Consider the following 21,134-nt stretch of genomic DNA (forward strand, 5'->3'; position numbering starts at 1 on the left):
TCGCTGTGTGCTCATTTCCGCCGTTCGCATCCCGCAGCTCAGCGACTTACATCTCTACAGAAGTCGTTGGGCCTGCCACTTCACCGGCTAAAATGCGATGTGCCTACCCGGTGGAATTCAACTCTGCACATGTTGCAGCGACTGTGGCAGCACCGACAAGCCCTGGTGCAATACGTTCTGACGTATAGCCTGGGCCAACGAGATCCAGAGGTGGGGCAAATCACGCTGGAGGAGTGGTCTCAGATCAGGGACCTATGCACCCTTCTGCACAGTTTTGAAATGGCGACGAAGATGTTTAGTGCTGACGATGCCATTATCAGCATGACTATTCCGGTGATTTACATGCTGGAGCACATGTTAAACAGAATTCGGAGTCAGGTGGTGGCACAAGAGGAGGTGGAGGAAGTAGAGGAGGAGGAGTTGTATGCGGAAGGGCTAACATCTGCAAGGTCCAGACGGTCGGCAGCACCAAGGCGGCAGGCATGTGAGGGTGAGGGAGATGGTTTTACCAGGGCGCATGGTAGCAGCCAAACTAGTGAGGAAGGTGCAGGAGCCCAGGAAGAAGTGGAGGACGAACTGATGGAAGACTCATCAGATGAGGGAGACCTTGATCACATTTCTGTTGTGCGAGGTTGGGGGGAGAGGACAGAGGAAGGAAGCATGATTGTTACCTCGCCACCAACACAACAGGGACTTGGTGCTCCTGGATGCGCAACACACATGAGTGCCTTCTTGCTGCACTACCTGCAACATGACCCTCGAATTGTGAGAATTAGAAATAATCCTGACTACTGGGTTGCCACACTGTTAGATCCCCGGTACAAAAGTAAATTTGCAGAAATTATTCCTGCCATAGAAAGGGATGCACGCATGCAGGAGTATCAGCAGAGACTGTTGCAGAATCTTACATGTGCTTTTCCACAAAACACCAGTGGTGCACGTAGTGAATCTCACAGTTCCAACTTGCCAACCGTGGGACCGTCAAGTGTTCAGCACTCAAACCGTAACAGAACCACAGTATCTGCTGGTAACATCAATTTTGCGGAATCATTTCACCACTTTTTTAGCCCATCCTTTGCAAGGCCACAGGAGACAAGAAGTCTGACACATAGTCAACGCCTAGAGACGATGGTACAGGAGTATCTCCAAGTAAACATTGAAGCCATGACTGTGTCACTGGACCCTTGCTCTTTTTGGGCTTCCAATCTGGATAAATGGCCGGAGCTAGCCACTTACGCCTTGGAGATCTTGTCATGCCCCGCAGCCAGCGTTCTGTCTGAACGTGTGTTCAGCGCTGCTGGTGGTGTGCTGACAGATAAGCGCACGCGGCTCTCCACTGATAATGTAGACAGACTCACGTTCATAAAGATGAACAAATCATGGATCCGAAACGACTTTTCTACCCCTGTGTCATCCTGGGGAGAGTAAAAGCTTGATGATTGGTTAAAATCACCCTACCAACCGTTTTAAGCTTTCAAATTACTAATCATGTTTATCTGTATCTTGGCTGGAAAATAATTTGGGCTTTGTAGCAGTGTGCAGCACTGATTCTATTAGGCCATCTATAATAAGCTCCACCAGATTTAAAATTACTAATCATGTTTATCTGTATCTTGACTGGAAAATAATTTGGGCTTTGTAGCAGTGTGCAGCACTGATCCTATTAGGCCATCTATACTAAGCTCCACCAGATTTAAAATCAATAATAATTTTTAGCTGCATCTAGCCCGGAAAATAATTTTGGGGCTCCGAGATGCGCAAGACACATAAGTGCCTTCTTGCTGCACTACCTGCAACATGACCCTCATATTGTCAGAATTCGAAGTAATCATGACTACTGGGTTGCCACACTCTTAGATCCCCTAAACTTTTCGATCAACCTTTTCATTTTAATAAAGACCAAAAAAATGGTCATTTTTGAAATTATAAGCATTAGCAGGTTATTAGAAACTGAAATCAAACAGTTTTCAACTCAAAACTTTATTATAGGTGATGTTACATTTTCACATAGGACCCCTTGTTCGAAAGGAGCTTCTGAACTCTCTCGTCCATTGAATTTGTCAGGTTTTGGATGCTTTCTGCTTCAATTGTTTTGCATGAGGACAGAATACCCTCCCAGAGCTGTTGCTTAGATGTGAACTGCCTCCCGCCATCATAGACACTCCTTTTGATGATGCTCCAGAGGTTCTGAATGGGGTAGAGGTCAGGGGAGCATGGGGGTCACACCATAAGTTTGTCCCCTTTTATGCCCATATCAGCCAGAGATGCAGATGTTTTATGTGCAGCATGAGATGGTGCATTATCATGCAAAAAAATGTTCTTGCTTTGAAATACACGGTTCTTCTTCTTGAACCATGGCAGGAAGTGCTGTTTGAGAAAATCCACATACATTATGGAGTTCATCTTTAGCGCCTTCAGGGATCCTAAAGGGGCCGACAATCTCTCTCCCCATGATTCCAGCCCAAAACATTACTCCACCTCCTCCTTGTTGGCGCTGTAGCCATGTTTGCGTGGGGTGTCCATCAACCAGCCATCCTCCACTCCATCCATCTGGACCATCGAGCGCTGCACGGCACTCATCCGTGAACAAAACAGTTTTGAAATCAGTCTTCATGTAATGTTTGGCCCACTGGAGCCGTTTCTGCTTGTGTGAAGTGGATAGAGGAGGTCGACAGGATGGCGTATGCACAGCTGCAAACCTCTGAAGGACCCTGCATCTTGTTGTTCGGTGGACGTTGGAGGCACCAGCAGCTTCAAAAACTTGTCTGCTGCTATGACAAGGCTTCTTTGCCGCTGCTCTTTTAACCTGACGTAATTGCCTGTAGGAAAGAGTCCTCAATTTGCCCTTATCAGCACGCACACGTGTGTACTGTGAATCAGCTACATACTTCTTGATTGCCAAGACACTTCATCCTGATCATCGCACAATGTTGATTGTAGTCATGCCTTGACCTAAACACTCCACAATTTGTTGCTTCTCAGCAGCCGACACATCCTTTTTCTTTCCCATTTTGGCAGAAAATGTAGGCTGCTTAATAATGTGAGAGAGCCTTCTTAAGTAGTCTTGCCTTTCATTGGACACACCTGCCAAACTAATTAGCACAGGTGTCTGCAATTGCTTACAGTGATATAAAGAGCCCTGACACACATCACCATCAATGAGTTTAACTGACAAACAAACAAATTCTTCCCTTATCACTCCTAAGCACTTTTTGCATAATAATTTGGAACACAGTGTACATGTGCTTTTCCACAAAACACCAGTGGTTCACGTAGTGAATCTTACAGTTCTAACTTGCCAACCGTGGTCTGTATGGAGTTGTTCAATAAAGGGCCCAAAATTAAGATAACATAGATGGGAGAGGTCTCTATGAATAGGAATTCCTAAGTATTTGATACCCTGTGAGGGCCAGGCAAAGGGAAAGTTGGACTGGATGGAATCCTATATGGATTTGGGGAGGGTGACATCGAGGGCCTCAGACTTCGCTGCATTGATTTTAAAATTTGACCATGTAACAAAGTGATCTATTTCAGCCATAACAGCATGGATGGATATATGTGATTGAGTGATATATACTAGGACATCATCAGCAAATAGAGAGCACTTGTACTCGGTGCCTCCCACCTCAATCCACCTAATATTGGGGTTATGGCGAATTGATGAGAGCAAGTGCTCCATCACTAGGATGTATAAGAGAGGGGACAGAGGACATCCCTGCCTTGTCCCATTGGTGATTGTGAAAGGTGATGAAAATGTTCTGATGCACCCCCTGGGCCTTGGGACACCCGGAGCCGGACCCTTTTTGGTGGATGCTGGTGGTTGTAGTCTTCGTGGCGGCGACCCGGTTCCGTGGCTCAGGGTGGTAAAACCAGTGGCGGAACTATTTATGTGGTTTTGATGTTTAAATGTCCGACTACGCCACCCATGGATTGCGGTCAGAGTGAACCGCCGCTGCAGGGCAGACCGCTGAGGCTGGTGTTGTGGGTGCAGCAGAGCGTAGCATAACTCCCCACGGGAGGAGTATAGCCTCAGGGCAGTGTATGCGGAGGATGGGGGTGATTGTGCAGGGCAGCAGCAGTAACGACACGGAGTCAGTGATGCAGTCCAGGGCCTTTACTCTCAGTTCTTATTATCCAGACCACGTCTGCAGGTAACGGCTGCCCACGTCGTACTGTGCTCACCAGGTGAGGGGCTCAGACAACTCCCAGATAACTTTGGAGCGCTTCACAGGACCCCCTTTGTGTGTCATTTGTCTGGCCTTTCTTACCAACCCTTCTGTCCGGCTGCCTCGGGCCTCCTCTTGGTAAACTTGGCGCCAGTTTCCCTGACCCTATGTGGTGCCTTCCTAGCGGGTGTAGCGAGGGGCTGCGCCACATAAAATGTCACAGCCTCCAGTTTCTAGCTGAGGGTCGTTTCCTGCCTCCACTAGTTTCGGGGACCGGTCTCCCCCTTTGGCCTGACCCCTCCACGCAGGTGGATTCGGGCGTGCGGTGGCGACTCGCCCGTCCGCACCCCTGGGATCCCTTCATTCCTCGTTCCTGGAGCCTTCTCCGCTCCTCTTCCTTCCTTCTCCCTCTTCCAGGCCTGGGCCTCTGTTACTAGGCCCGCCTCCGGAGCAGAGCTCATGCAGAGCCCCTGCTCCCTGCCACTTCTGCTCAGACTTCTCTGCACTGAACTAAGATGGTGCCCACCTTTTATACTCCCTTCTCAATGCACCCAGGAACTGCTTCCTCCCTGCTCCTGCACTACAGGGTTCCCCTTCCTCAGTGTTTCCTCCCCCCACTCCAGCCAGGGACAGGGACTGTCGTGCCCATCTCAGAGGCATATTGGTCGCCCTGCCCCACGGCAATGTGGCGTAATGTATGCAGGTGTCGGGTCCTGATCCACACTCCATCCTTACCTGAGAGTGAGATATCACACCTCTGGGTGAGGTGCAATACCTCTGTAGCAACCGAGCCCTCAGGGTGCTACAGTTCCATTTATCTTCAGCCTAGGTGACGTATTGTGATACAGGGCCGTGATTTTGGCTATAAAAGGGTCCCCTAGACCCCTACCCCAAGCTTTTTAAGAGAATCATATATGGCGTGCCAGGAGACTCTATGGAATGCTTTCTCAGCATCCAACGAGAGTATCTAATTACAAATTTTTAACTGCATCTAGCCCAGGAAATACTTTGTGCCTAGTAGCAGTGTCTGCTAGTCAGCGGATGATCCCGGCTGTTAAGCAAGCTACACCACCTGTAGTTTGGACACTTAATTTTTTCAAAGGAAATGCTTCGGGACCACGGGATACTCAGTGAAGAGCATCAGGAGGCACCCCAAGGCATAGGGGCTGGGACTGGCAGTAGGATGCCTTGCGGTGGACAGCCGAGCTCGATCCTTATAAAATCTTTTTAACTGCAGCAGCTTTAGTGGACGCTACTGGAGCTGGAATTACGCGGCTGCTGGCATGAGACTTGCCCTCCAATAGATCCTTGTAAATGGATTTAAAGTGTATTCATTCAAATTAGAGAGACAATTTAAATTAAAAAGCTTAGAGCTGCCTCCACCACAGGGGGGCTCGCTCGACCCAGCAGCGGACAGGCACCAGTATTGGGAGAGGGGGGCTGGCCTTCAGGGTTCACCGCGGCTCTGGCACAAACCCGGCGACACGGAGGTGGCACGGGCAGGAGCGGACTTCTCACTTTTTGGATTTTAGAAGGGCATGACATACCTATATCTGTGTCTCCCCCTCCTTTTACTCCTCCACCTCTTTTCTTTTCGCATGACTATATGTACTTGTCACTTTTCCATGTGTTAGTTGTGTCTTCTGAGCAGTTTGTCAGCTTTTGGACACCTTTGAAGGTGTTTTCTATGTGTTTCTATGTGTTTTTGTTTGCCTGCCATTGGTTTTAACTGTGTTCGAAGGTGTTCGACGAACAGTTCGACGAACAGTTCGGCGAACACATGGGTGTTCGACGAACCGAACCGAACTCGAACACTACGGGGGTGGCTCAACACTAGTCAGAAGAGATATTTGACGGGCTCTGAAAAGTCCAAAATTGTGAGATGTCTTGCAGAGGGATGCAGCAGTCTTGAAATTTCCAAACTTTTGAAGCGTGATCACTGAACAATTAAGCGTTTCTTAGCAAATAGCCAACAGGGTCGCAAGAAGCGTGTTGGCCAAAAAAGGCGCAAAATAATTGCCCATGAATTGAGAAAAATCAAGCGTGAAGCTGCCAAGATGCCATTTGCTACCAGTTTTGCCATATTTCAGAGCTGCAACATTACTGGAGTATCGAAAAGCACAAGGTATGTGATACTCAGGGACATGGCCAAGGTAAGGAAGGTTGAAAAACAACCACATTTGAACAAGAAACATAAGATAAAACATCAAGAATGGGCCAAGAAATATCTCAAGGCTGATTTTTCATAGGTTTTATGGACTGATGAAATGAGAGTGACACTTGATGGGCCAGATGGATGGGCCAGAGGCTGGATCAGTAAAGGGCAGAGAGCTCCACTCTGACTCAGACGCCAGCAAGGTGGAGGTGGGGTACTGGTATGGACTGGTATCATCAAAGATGAACTTGTGGGGCCTTTTCTGCTTGAGAATGGAGTGAGGCTCAACTCCCAGACCTACTGCCAGTTTGTGGAAGACAACTTCTTCAAGCAGTGGTACAGGAAGAAGTCGGTATCGTTTAAGAAAAACATGATTTTCATGCAGGACAATGCTCCATCACATGCATCCAACTACTCCACAGTGTGGCTGGCCAGTAAAGGTCTAAAAGAAGAAAAAATAATGACATGGCCCCCTTGTTCACCTGATCTGAACCCCATAGAGAACCTGTGGTCCATCATAAAATGTGAGATCTACAGGGAGGGAAAACAGTACACCTCTCGGAACAGTGTCTGGGAGGCTGTGGTGGCTGCTGCACGCAATGTTGATCGAAAAAAGATCAAGCAGCTGACAGAATCTATGGATGGAAGGCTGTTGAGTGTCATCATAAAGAAAGGTGGCTATATTGATCACAAATTTTTTTGGTTTTTGTTTTTGCTTGTCAGAAATGTTTATTTCTAAATTTTGTGCACTGATATTGGTTTACCTGGTGAAAATAAACAAGTGATATGGGATTATATTTGGTTTTTGTTAAGTTGCCTAATAATTCTGCACAGTAATAGTTACCTGCACAAAAAGATATCCCCCTAAGATAGCCAAATCTAAAAAAAAACACTCCAACTTCCAAAAATATTAAGCTTCGATATTTATGAGTCTTTTGGGTTGATTGAGAACATAGTTGTTGATTAATAATAAAAATAATCCTCTAAAATACAACTTGCCTAATAATTCTGCACACAGTGTATACAAGTCATTGCCCTGGAAAGGATGTTCCTGAACATATTTCCCAGGAAAATCCATTTTGGTTTTGTTTTGGTATGTTTTATTGAGAGTCCGCAAAAGTGGCGTAATACCTCTGACAACGTTGTTGACAGAAGTGATCTGGGAGTCAGAAATGCTTCCAGGGGTCTTCCCCATGCTGTCCCCATGTCATTTGAGCACTGTTCCCATAGATTTGGGCAATTTTTAGGCCCTCTGCAGACCGCCGGGGGGAGCCGCCTGAAAAATGCTTGAGTTTCCCATAGACTTACATTGGGCTCGTTGCTCGGGTCGAGCACCCTAGTGATCCAATGTGCTCGACCCGAGCATTGCGCACCCGAGAATTTAAGTGCTCGCTCATCACTAGTCGTAATCTAAAATACTTTCTCAGTCAGACAGTTTAAGCCCTGATCCCATGGACATCTGGCTCAGCTGATTATACTAATGGCAAGAAATTTAACCTAAATATGGTTAAAAAAATCTCAGGCACTTCAATGAATACAAACAACCTATCAAGAATTGTAAGTAGTCACCAATATATCAAAAAACAATCAATCTGTATTAAATACTGTATATATTTGTACAACATTCATTAAAAATATATATGAGGGGAAAGAACTAGCAGAATAAATTCATCCATGGATCATATATAGATCATTCCACGGGGGAAGCTCTTTCTCAATTTCAAGTAGCAGAAGAGTTCTTACAGAGGTTTACATATATAGAGGTAAGTCAATGAATTTAATAAAACCAAGCCCTAAATTCTTCTTTTAAGCATATTCAGGAAATACATGTCATAGTGACACTAAAATAATTCAACCTAATATGATTACATAAGAGGGAATCCAAGGGGCCTTGGCACTGGCGGACCCAGATAGAAAAGGGTCCCTGTGCAAGAACAGTATATGGGCCCTTTGCAGTCCAATAGCTCATCATAATGTACAATTACACAAGCTTTGGATGTGGAAATGGGCCCCTTAACTCTTGGGCCCATGTGCGGCTGAACTGGTTGCACCAATGAAGGGTCTGGGCCTTGGATTCATCTATTCAGGTCATATATACTTTATTGAATCACTTGCTTCATCTTTCACTATAGCACTTTATATATACCTACCTCAGTTTGATGTACGGGACTCTGTTTTTTTGCACTATGAAAGGCACCTTCTGATATTATTATGTAAAGCCGCCCGTTGTAATCATGCATCTGATTGTCATGTTAGGCATACTTCCACCTTGGTACTTCCCTCTTATTTAATCATATTAGGTTGAATACTTAGTATTCCAATAAAATTGTGATGATGGGTGGAAGAGAGCCTGGTACCGTGCAGCACTAGGCCCCCACATGGACTGCCACTATGGACGTAGTTTACAATATAAACGGATTCTGAGCTTGCATTTTACCTGCAAATGAGGGTTGTGTTACACAGTCATAATCTGCCTCTAATAGCGCGTGGAGTTGAACTCTGTCCACTGAAAGCCACTTAAATACTACTGTCAATCTCTAACAATAGCATTTAAAGCACACAGACCGCAGACTCGCTGCTCCATCCCGCTATAATATGGTGTCAATGGATTGCCATGGTGTCTGCTGAAGTACCCTGTACCTCCCATGACATTGCGTCTACGAATACCAGCCTGTGGCTGGCATTCATAGGAGAACATGATTTTTACTATATTCTGCAATTCTGTGGTCTTGCAGTGTAAATTAAAAGTGATTGGTTTATCAAAGATTTACATCTCGAAAGGGAACTAAAAAAGTCCAGGAGCTGACCGTAGAATTGATCATTAATAGTGTTGAGCTAGCATGCTCGACACTGCTTGTTACTCGCCCGAGCATCACGCTACTCGGGATGTTCGGCGAGCACCGAGCATTTCCGGGTTACTCGGGCGGGAGCTCGGGTCTCCACCCTGCACGTTTGGCGCTCTTTACAGAGCCAATGAACATGCAGGGATTGCCATCCAGTCACTGTAATGCCGCAGCCATGTTGTTTGTGGGCATTACAGTGATTGGCTGGCCACACCGCGTCACCTCGAGTATTTAAAACCGGGCGCCGCTATCTTGGACACAGTAGCTCTGGATCAGCCAGTGTAGTGTCAGTGCTGCTGAGTTAGGGAGAGATATATAGTGCGAAATAGGTAGTGTAGGGTCTCTAAAGCCTGCCAAATCAAACAAACAGTCCTTCTCAGGACTAATATCCATTCCAGACATCAGGCAGGCTGTATAGGAGACGCAGTGGTTATACCAGCAAATGCTGCATTACAGTCCTGTGTGCTCCTGTTGGTCAAATTGCTAGACTTATCCCCCGGTCTCAGGGGCCAGGAAAAATTATTATTTTTTGCATCTAAATCTTGTATTTTTTTTTCCTTAGTCAGACTGTCCAAATACGCGTCTTATTAACCTTTTGGTATTTCCCCCACCCCCCCAAAAAAAAAATTGAGTGTGTCTGTGACTGTTCAGACACCAATATATCTGTTTAAAAGAGTCTGGTGTAGGCCAGAAAAATAGAACTGTGGATTTGCGTTTCCACGGGTCAAATCTCTGTATTATCCTGTTTTTGGCATTTTTTGCTGTAAAAAAACTGTCATAGTGTCTCCCTGACTGGTCAGACACCAATATATCTGTTTAAAAGAGTCTGGTGTACACCACATAACTATTACTGTGGTTTTGCAGTTCCACGAGTCAAATCTCTATATTATCCTGCTTTTGGCATTTTTTGCCGTTAAAAAAAAACTGTAATAGTGTCTCCCTGACTTGTCAGACACCAATATATCTGTTTAAAAGAGTCTGGTGTAGGCCAGAAAAATAGAACTGTGGTTTTGCAATTCCACGGGTCAAATCTCTGTATTATCCTGCTTTTGGCATTTTTTGCCGTAAAAAAAAACCTGTAATAGTGTCTCCCTGACTGGTCAGACACCAGAATATCTGTTTAAAAGATTCTAGTGTACGCCACATAACTATAACTGTGGTTTTGCTGTTCCACGGGTCAAATCTCTGTATGATCCTGCTTTTGGCATTTTTTGCCATAAAAAAAAACTGTAATAGTGTCTCCCTGACTGGTCAGACACCAATATATCTGTTTAAAAGAGTCTGGTGTACGCCACATAACTATAACTGTGGTTTTGCAGTTCCACGGGTCAAATCTCTGTATTATCCTGTTTTTGGCATTTTTTGCTATAAAGAAAACTGTAATAGTGTCTCCCTGACTGGTCAGACAACAATATATCTGTTTAAAAGATTCTGGTGTACGCCACATAACTATAACTGTGGTTTTGCAGTTCCACAGGTCAAATCTCTGTATTATCCTGCTTTTGGCATTTTTTGCTGTAAAAAAAAACTGTAATAGTGTCTCCCTGACTGGTCAGACACCAATATATCTGTTTAAAAGAGTCTGGTGTACGACCCATAACTACAACTGTGGTTTTGCAGTTCCACGGGTCAAATCTCTGTATTATCCTGTTTTTGTCATTTTTTGCCATAAAAAAAAACTGTCATAGTGTCTCCCTGACTGTTCAGACACCAATGTATCTGTTTAAAAGAGTCTGGTGTACGCCACATAACTGTAACTGTGGTTTTTCAGTTCCGCGGGTCAAATCTCTGTATTATCCTGTTTTTGGCATATTTTGCCGTAAAAAAAAAACTGTAATAGTGTCTCCCTGACTGTTCAGACACCAATATATCTGTTTAAAAGAGTCTGGTGTATGCCACATAACTATAACTGTGGTTTTGCAGTTCCATGGGTCAAATCTCTGTATTATTCTGTTTTTAGCATTTTTTGCCGTAAAAAAAACTGTAATAGTGTCTCACTGACTGGTCAGACACCAATATATCTGTTTAAAAGAGTCTGGTGTATGCCACATAACTATAACTGTGGTTTTGCAGTTCCACGGGTCAAATCTCTGTATTATCCTGCTTTTGGCATTTTTTGCCGTTAAACAAAAACTGTAATAGTGTCTCCCTGACTTGTCAGACACCAATATAACTGTTTAATAGACTCTGGTGTAGGCCAGAAAAATAGAACTGTGGTTTTGCAGTTCCACGGGTCGAATCTCTGTATTATCCTGCATTTGGCATTTTTTGCCGTAAAAAAAAACGGTAATAGTGTCTACCTGACTTGTCAGACACCAATATATCTGTTTAAAAGAGTCTGGTGTACGCCACATAACTATAACTGTGGTTTTGCAGTTCCCCGGGTCAAATCTCTGTATTATCCTGCTTTTGGCATTTTTTGCCGTAAAAAAAAACCTGTAATAGTGTCTCGCTGACTGGTCAGACACCAGTATATCTATTGAAAAGATTCTAGCGTACGCCACATAACTATAACTGTGGTTTTGCAGTTCCACGGGTCAAATCTCTGTATTATCCTGCTTTTGGCATTTTTTGCCGTAAAAAAGAAACTGTAATAGTGTCTCCCTGCCTGGTCAGACACCAATATATCTGTTTAAAAGAGGCTGGTGTACGCCACATAACTATAACTGCGGTTTTGCAGTTCCGCGGGTCAAATCTCTGTATTATCATGCTTTTGGCATTTTTTTCCTAAAAAAAAACCTGTAATAGTGTCTCCCTGACTGGTCAGACACCAGTATATCTGTTTAAAAGATTCTAGTGTACGCCACATAACTATAACTCTGGTTTTGCAGTTCCATGGGTCAAATCTCTGTATTATCCTGCTTTTGGCATTTTTTGCCGTAAAAAAAACTGTAATAGTGTCTCCCTGACTGGTCTGACAACAATATATCTGTTTAAAAGAGTCTGGTGTGCGCCCCATAACTATAACTATGGTTTTGCAGTTCCACGGGTCAAATCTCTGTATTATCCTGCTTTTTGCATTTTTTCCCGTAAAAAAAACAGTAATAGTGTCTCCCTGACTGTTCAGACACCAATATATCTGTTTAAAAGAGTCTAGTGTAGGCCAGAAAAATAGAACTGTGGTTTTGCAGTTCCACGGGTCAAATCTCTGTATTATCCTGTTTTTGGCATTTTTTGCCGTAAAAAAAACTGTAATAGTGTCTCCCTGACTGTTCAGACACCAATATATCTGTTTAAAAGAGTCTAGTGTACGCCACATAACTCTAACTGTGGTTTTGCAGTTCCACAGGTCAAATCTCTGTATTATCCTGTTTTGGGCATTTTTTGTCGAAAAAAAAACTATAATAGTGTCTCCCTGACTGGTCAGATACCAATATATCTGTTTAAAAGAGTCTGGTGTACTCCACATAACTATAACTGTGGTTCTGCAGTTCCACGGGTCAAATCTCTGTATTATCCTGCCTTTTGCATTTTTGCCATTAAAAATAACAGTAATAGTGTCTCCCTGACTGTTCAGACACCAATATATCTGTTTAATAGAGTCTGGTGTAGGCCAGAAAAATAGAACTGTGGTTTTGCAGTTCCACGGGTCAAATCTCTGTATTATCCTGTTTTTGGCATTTTTTGCCGTAAAAAAAAACAGTAATAGTGTCTCCCTGACTGGTCAGACACCAATATATCTGTTTAAAAGAGTCTGGTGTAGGCCAGAAAAATAGAACTGTGGTTTTGCAGTTCCACGGGTAAAATCTCTGTATTATCCAGCTTTTGGCATTTTTTGCCGTAAAAAAAAATTGTAATAGTGTCTCCCTGACTGTTCAGACACCAATATATCTGTTTAAAAGGGTCTAGTGCAGGCCAGAAAAATAGAACTGTGGTTTTGGAGTTCAATGGGATAAATCTCTGTATTATCCTGTTTTTGGCGTTTTTTGCCATAAAAGAAAACGGTAATAGTGTCTCCCTGACTGGTCAGACACCAATATATCTGTTTAAAAGAGTCTGGTGTATGGCAGATAACTATTACTGTAGTTTTGCAGTTCCACGGGTCAAATCTCTGTATTATCCTGCTTTTGGCATTTTTTGCCATTAAAAAAAAACTGTAATAGTGTCTCCCTGACTTGTCAGACACCAATATATCTGTTTAAAAGAGTCTGGTGTAGGCCAGAAAAATAGAACTGTGGTTTTGCTGTTCCACGGGTCAAATCTCTGTATTATCCTGCTTTTGGCATTTTTTGCCATAAAAAAAACTGTAATAGTGTCTCCCTGACTGGTCAGACACCAATATATCTGTTTAAAAGAGTCTGGTGTACGCCACATAACTATAACTGTGGTTTTGCAGTTCCACGGGTCAAATCTCTGTATTATCCTGCTTTTGGCATTTTTTGCCGTAAAAAAAAACCTGTAATAGTGTCTCCCTGACTGGTCAGACACCAGTATATTTATTTAAAAGATTCTAGTGTACGCCACATAACTATAACTGTGGTTTTGCAGTTCCACGGGTCAAATCTCTGTATTATCCTGCTTTTGGCATTATTTGCTGTAAAAAAAAACTGTAATAGTGTCTCCCTGACTGGTCAGACACCAATATATCTGTTTAAAAGAGGCTGGTGTACGCCACATAACTATAACTGTGGTTTTGCAGTTCCACGGGTCAAATCTCTGTATTATCCTGCTTTTGGCATTTTTTGCCTAAAAAAAACCTGTAATAGTGTCTCCCTGACTGGTCAGACACCAGTATATCTGTTTAAAAGATTCTAGTGTATGCCACATAACTTTAACTGTGGTTTTGCAGTTCCATGGGTCAAATCTCTGTATTATCCTACTTTTGGCATTTTTTGCCGTAAAAAAAAACCTGTAATAGTGTCTCCCTGACTGGTCAGACACCAGAATATCTGTTTAAAAGATTCTAGTGTACGCCACATAACTATAACTGTGGTTTTGCTGTTCCACGGGTCAAATCTCTGTATGATCCTGCTTTTGGCATTTTTTGCCATAAAAAAAAACTGTAATAGTGTCTCCCTGACTGGTCAGACACCAATATATCTGTTTAAAAGAGTCTGGTGTACGCCACACAACTATAACTGTGGTTTTGCAGTTCCACGGGTCAAATCTCTGTATTATCCTGTTTTTGGCATTTTTTGCTATAAAGAAAACTGTAATAGTGTCTCCCTGACTGGTCAGACAACAATATATCTGTTTAAAAGATTCTGGTGTACGCCACATAACTATAACTGTGGTTTTGCAGTTCCACAGGTCAAATCTCTGTATTATCCTGCTTTTGGCATTTTTTGCTGTAAAAAAAAACTGTAATAGTGTCTCCCTGACTGGTCAGACACCAATATATCTGTTTAAAAGAGTCTGGTGTACGACCCATAACTACAACTGTGGTTTTGCAGTTCCACGGGTCAAATCTCTGTATTATCCTGTTTTTGTCATTTTTTGCCATAAAAAAAAACTGTCATAGTGTCTCCCTGACTGTTCAGACACCAATGTATCTGTTTAAAAGAGTCTGGTGTACGCCACATAACTGTAACTGTGGTTTTTCAGTTCCGCGGGTCAAATCTCTGTATTATCCTGTTTTTGGCATATTTTGCCGTAAAAAAAAAACTGTAATAGTGTCTCCCTGACTGTTCAGACACCAATATATCTGTTTAAAAGAGTCTGGTGTATGCCACATAACTATAACTGTGGTTTTGCAGTTCCATGGGTCAAATCTCTGTATTATTCTGTTTTTAGCATTTTTTGCCGTAAAAAAAACTGTAATAGTGTCTCACTGACTGGTCAGACACCAATATATCTGTTTAAAAGAGTCTGGTGTATGCCACATAACTATAACTGTGGTTTTGCAGTTCCACGGGTCAAATCTCTGTATTATCCTGCTTTTGGCATTTTTTGCCGTTAAACAAAAACTGTAATAGTGTCTCCCTGACTTGTCAGACACCAATATAACTGTTTAATAGACTCTGGTGTAGGCCAGAAAAATAGAACTGTGGTTTTGCAGTTCCACGGGTCGAATCTCTGTATTATCCTGCATTTGGCATTTTTTGCCGTAAAAAAAAACGGTAATAGTGTCTACCTGACTTGTCAGACACCAATATATCTGTTTAAAAGAGTCTGGTGTACGCCACATAAATATAACTGTGGTTTTGCAGTTCCCCGGGTCAAATCTCTGTATTATCCTGCTTTTGGCATTTTTTGCCGTAAAAAAAAACCTGTAATAGTGTCTCGCTGACTGGTTAGACACCAGTATATCTATTGAAAAGATTCTAGCGTACGCCACATAACTATAACTGTGGTTTTGCAGTTCCACGGGTCAAATCTCTGTATTATCCTGCTTTTGGCATTTTTTGCCGTAAAAAAGAAACTGTAATAGTGTCTCCCTGCCTGGTCAGACACCAATATATCTGTTTAAAAGAGGCTGGTGTACGCCACATAACTATAACTGCGGTTTTGCAGTTCCGCGGGTCAAATCTCTGTATTATCATGCTTTTGGCATTTTTTTCCTAAAAAAAAACCTGTAATAGTGTCTCCCTGACTGGTCAGACACCAGTATATCTGTTTAAAAGATTCTAGTGTACGCCACATAACTATAACTCTGGTTTTGCAGTTCCATGGGTCAAATCTCTGTATTATCCTGCTTTTGGCATTTTTTGCCGTAAAAAAAAACTGTAATAGTGTCTCCCTGCCTGGTCAGACACCAATATATATGTTTAAAAGAGTCTGGTGCACGCCACATAACTACAACTGTAGTTTTGCAGTTCCACGGGTCAAATCTCTGTATTATCCTGCTTTTTGCATTTTTTGCCATAAAAAAACAGTAATAGTGTCTCACTGACTGTTCAGACACCAATATATCTGTTTAAAAGAGTCTGGTGTAGGCCAGAAAAATAGAACTGTGGTTTTGCAGTTCCACGGGTCAAATCTCTGTATTATCCTGTTTTAGGCATTTTTTGTCGTAAAAAAAAACTGTAATAGTGTCTCCCTAACTGTTCAGTCACAAATATATCTGTTTAAAAGATTCTGGTGTAGGCCAGACAAATAGAACTGTGGTTTTCCTCTTCCACGGTTCTAATCTCCTTTTTATTACCATTTTTCCATTGATAGTGCGAGTGTAAGCTATTTTACTTCATTTACAGTGGGCAAGGTGCGTGGCAAGGGATGTGGAACTGGACGTTCTGGTGATAGTGCGTGTAGAGGATGGGGCCATGGCCAAGGTGAAAATGTGCCACAACCAACAGCCACATCTTCTCGCTCCCACTTCTTGAACGAATTACTAGGGAAGCACACTACAACATCAGTATTGCGAACTGATCAGTGTGAACAGGTTATTAATTGGATAGCTGATAATACTTCCAGTTACCTGGGCACCACCACCTCTGGTCTGTCTTCCACACGGTCAAGTTTTAGTAGCCGTGAGTCTCAACCGCATACTCCTCCTCACCCTGATGCTCCTTCCTCCCACCATGCTGAGTGTCGTCAGACAGCAACTGATCCCACAGTTGGACACTCTGAAGAGGTGTTCACTGGTCTATTTCCATATTTGTGCCCCTCGCTTGCTCCGCTTGAAGTGGTGGAAGAGGAGATCCCATGTAGCGATGCCCAAATATTTGAACAGCCACGGCCACAGGAAGTCGACGCTGGCAATTTGTCACAAGAGGTGGATGATGACGAGACACAATTGCCACGAAGTGAGGAGGAGGATCGTGGTGCGCAAGTGGAAGAGGAGGAGGTGGTGGATGATCTAGTAACTGACCCAACGTGGCAGGAGGACATGCAGAGCGAGGCCAGCAGCACACAGGGGGAGGGAGGCAGAGTACCCCAACAGGCAGGAAGAAGCAGTGTGTTGGCCGCACACAGAAGGCAGGCAAAAGTTCCCCATAACACCAACACGAGGGACGTTGCCAGTTCAACAGGTAGGTCTTCCAGAGTCTGCAATTTTTTTAAAACTCTGCTGATAACCCCAAAAAGGCCATTTGTACCACCTGCCATGCCAGCATCAGCAGGGGTGACAAAACTACCAGCCTGACCACCACCAGCATGATCAGGCACATGGCAGCAAAGCACCCGACTTTGTGGGGCGAACCCCAGGGTCCACGACCAGTGTCAGCGGGTGTCACCACTGCTTCTTCCGCTGTTGTGCGTGTGATAGAACCCCCTGTTGTGCGTGCAAGGCAATCTCCTGTCCATACTGCATGCAAAGATGCCCCCTCCTCTCAGTCTTCACTTGTTATGGCAGTTTCTCAAGAAACAGCATCAATGTCCACTTCCAACCGCAGCGTTCAATTGTCCATATCCCAGGCTTTGAACAAAAGTGCAAATTCGCAGCCAACACCCCACAGGCCACAGTCCTAAATTCGCACATTTCACGACTGCTTGCATTGGAAATGCTGCCTTTTAGGCTGGTGGAGACGGAATCCTTCCGCAACCTTATGGCGGTGGCCGTCCCTCGGTACTCGGTCCCCAGCCGACACTATTTTCCCCGGTGTGCCATCCCCGCACTACACAAGCACGTGTCCCAAAACATCTGCCGTGCCCTCAACATCGCAGTTACTGGGAGAGTCCACCTGACAACGGACACATGAACAAGTGCTTGTGGCCAGGGATGGTACATCTCCCTGAAGGCACACTGGGTAAACATAGTGGAAGCCGGGACCCAGTCGGACCTTGGGATGGAACACATCCTCCCCACACCGAGGATTGCAGGCCCTATGTCAGTCAGAGTTGCCCCCACAGTGTACAGCTTCTGCACATCATCCTCCTCCTCCTCCTCCTCATGTTCAGCCTCCATCTCAGATATCACCACATCAGTTACAAGCTGGAAGCACTGCAGTACTGCCTCAGCCAAGCGGCAACAGGCTGTGCTGAAACTCATAAGCTTAGGTGATAAACCTCACACTGCTTGTGAGTTGTGGATAGCTGTGAAAGAGCTGATCTGATCACAGGTCAGATCTGTGGCTGAGACCGCTGAACCTACATCCAGGCATGGTCGTGTGTGACAATGGCCGTAACCTGGTGGCGGCTCTGAGGCGAGGCGGGATCGCACACGTACCATGCCTGGCTCATGTGCTTCACCTCGTGGTTCAGCGGTTTCTTAAATCATACCCCGAGTTGCCAGATCTGCTCATCAAAGTATGCCGCCTGTCAGCTCATTTTCACAAGTCGTCTACAGCTTCCGTCGCCCTCGCTGTGTTGCAGCAGCGTTTGCAGCTTCCGGCACACTGACTGGTGTGTGATGTCCCCACACATTGGAACTCTACCCTCCACATGTTGCAAAGGATTTGTGAGCAGAAGAGAGCAGTTGTGGAGTACCAGCTGCAACAAGGCCGTCGATATTCAGGTCAGACTCCACACATAAGACCTCAGGAGTGGACCTGGATGTCTGACATATGTACCATCCTGACAAACTTTGAGGAGTCCACCAAGATGGTGAGCGGCGATGACGCCATCATTAGCGTCAGCATCCCACTTGTCTGTTTTTTGCAACGCTCTCTGCAGAGAATTAAAGAGGAGGCATTGCAGCCAGAATATGATGAGATGGATCAAGAAGCCATAGCGGGCGATTACACACAGGCAAGCCTCATCTCATCCCAACGTGCATTGGGGGACAATGAGGGAGAGGAGGAGGAGGAAGAACAGGAGCTGGTATCATGCGCTGTTGACGGTAGTTCCTGTACAACTGTCATACCGTCGGTTCAGCGTCGGTGGCCTGAGGACAGGAGGGAGGAGGAGGAGAGCATGGTCAGTCATCATCTTGGTGAGGACACGGAAGTCTTGCCCGTTACCAGTCTGGCACGCATGACTGACATTATGTTACGCTGCCTTAACCGTGACCCTCGCGTTGTCAAAATGTTGGGTGACAGTCATTACTGGTTGGTGACTCTTTTAGACCCCCGCTACAAGGAGAACTTTCACTCTTTTAATCCTGAGGTGGAGAGTGTAACATACCTGGCGGCGTCCTTGCATAGTGGTCCATCTCCCACTGTGCAAGAGCGCGCACTTGATCTCTAATCCAGAATGTCTCTCTGGCTTCCCTCCATGCTGTCTGTTTGCTTCTGTGTGCTACTGCTTAAGGGCGGCGCCCGATCACTTCCTGCTTTTTGTACCTGCTGCAGGCACACCCCTTGTGCGTCCTCAGCCTATTGCTGTCTGTCACCTGGTATTTAAACCAGCTGCTCCAATTAACCCATGCCTGAGCATTGTGTTTCATTCAGTGTGGTCTTTCACTCTGAATGTGCCAGGTCCCCTTCTGTGTTCTCTTGTCAGCATATCCTGGAGGCTGTATTTCCAGGCCTGTCTGAACACGCTCCTTGCCTGTTCGTCTCGCCTTCTAGGGGCCGCATACCTAGACCCGCTCCTGTATCTTGTCTGTCCTGTCTGAACACGCTACTGGCCTGTTCCACCCGCCTTCTAGGGCTGCATTCCTAGACCCGCTCCTGTATCTTGCTACTGTGTCTGTTCTTGTCTGTATACTTTTCTAGCCTGTTTTCCCGTGTTTCTCTATGTCCGTACCTTTCCTTTTTCTGCAGAGTCTGAACTCGTACCTAACTCCTGCTCGTTGTCACTGTACTCCCGTTTGTGAGTTTGTGGTCCACTCGCTACTTCACTGTAAGTACCCTGTGGGTATCTGGTTCTGCCTTTCCCTTCCTGTCTGTTCCGTGTGAACAGAGCCCTGTCCCCCCTGCTCTGCATTTGCTCACCGCTCCGGCGGTTCTAACCTGCTCTGCCTTTGCTCACCGCTCCGGCGGTTCTAGCCTGCTCTGCCTTTGCTCACCGCTCAGGCGGTTCTAGCCTGCTCTGCCTTTGCTCACCGCTCCGGCGGTTCTAGCCTGCTCTGCCTTTGCTCACCGCTCCGGCGGTTCTAGCCTGCTCTGCCTTTGCTCACCGCTCCGGCGGTTCTAGCCTGCTCTGCCTTTGCTCACCCCTCCGGCGGTTCTAGCCTGCTCTGCCTTTGCTCACCGCTCCGGCGGTTCTAGCCTGCTCTGCCTTTGCTCACCGCTCAGGCGGTTCTAGCCTGCTCTGCCTTTGCTCACCGCTCCGGCGGTTCTAGCCTGCTCTGCCTTTGCTCACCGCTCCGGCGGTTCTAGCCTGCTCTGCCTTTGCTCACCGCTCCGGCGGTTCTAGCCTGCTCTGCCTTTGCTCACCCCTCCGGCGGTTCTAGCCTGCTCTGCCTTTGCTCACTGCTCCGGCAGTCTCTCTCTGCTCTGACTCCTTTGCTCACTGCTCCGGCAGTCTCGCTCTGCTCTGACTCCTTTGGTCACTGCTCCGGCAGTCTCGCTCTGCTCTGACTCCTTTGCTCACTGCTCCGGCAGTCTCGCTCTGATCTGACTCCTTTGCTCACTGCTCCGGCAGTCTCGCTCTGCTCTGACTCCTTTGCTCACTGCCCCGGCAGTCTCGCTCTGCTCTGACTCCTTGCTCACTGCTCCGGCAGTCTCGCTCAGGTCTGACCCTTTGCTCACCGCTCCAGGCGGCCTTGTCCTGCTCTACTCTTGCTCACCGCTCCAGGCGGCCTCGTCCTGCTCTACTCTTGCTCACTGCTCCAGGCGGTCTCGTCCTGCCCTGCTCTCGCTCACCTCTCTGGGCGGCCTCACTCTGCTGTGTTTGTCCGCCAAATCTGTGGTTCTGTTCCTGAGTCCCAGTGTGTACTGGGTCCTATCCCGCCTGTGTTCCTACCTGCTAGTGCCTCCCTGTTTGCACTCTAGCCGTGCTTGCCTGTACCCCCCTGCCTGCATACCCGCCTGCCTGCATACCAGTCGTGCCTGCCTATACCCACCAGTCTGTGTGCCAGCCTAACCAGTCTGTTCCTGTATTCCCCTGTGTGGGTCAACAGCCGTGTCCGGGGTCTGTCCTGGAGTAGCACCTGGTCCCTCTGCTCGGTTCCTCCTTGGTGCACTGGTGTCGTATGCTGTCGTGCAACCCTGGTCGGATCGGGTGAATACCTAGTTACGCCCCTCCAGGCATTCACTCTCCCGCACG

Source organism: Phyllobates terribilis, unplaced genomic scaffold, assembly GCF_046119375.1.
Source record: "Phyllobates terribilis strain yellow unplaced genomic scaffold, ASM4611937v1 Scaffold_5__5_contigs__length_657084704, whole genome shotgun sequence".
Lineage (NCBI taxonomy): Eukaryota > Metazoa > Chordata > Amphibia > Anura > Dendrobatidae > Phyllobates > Phyllobates terribilis.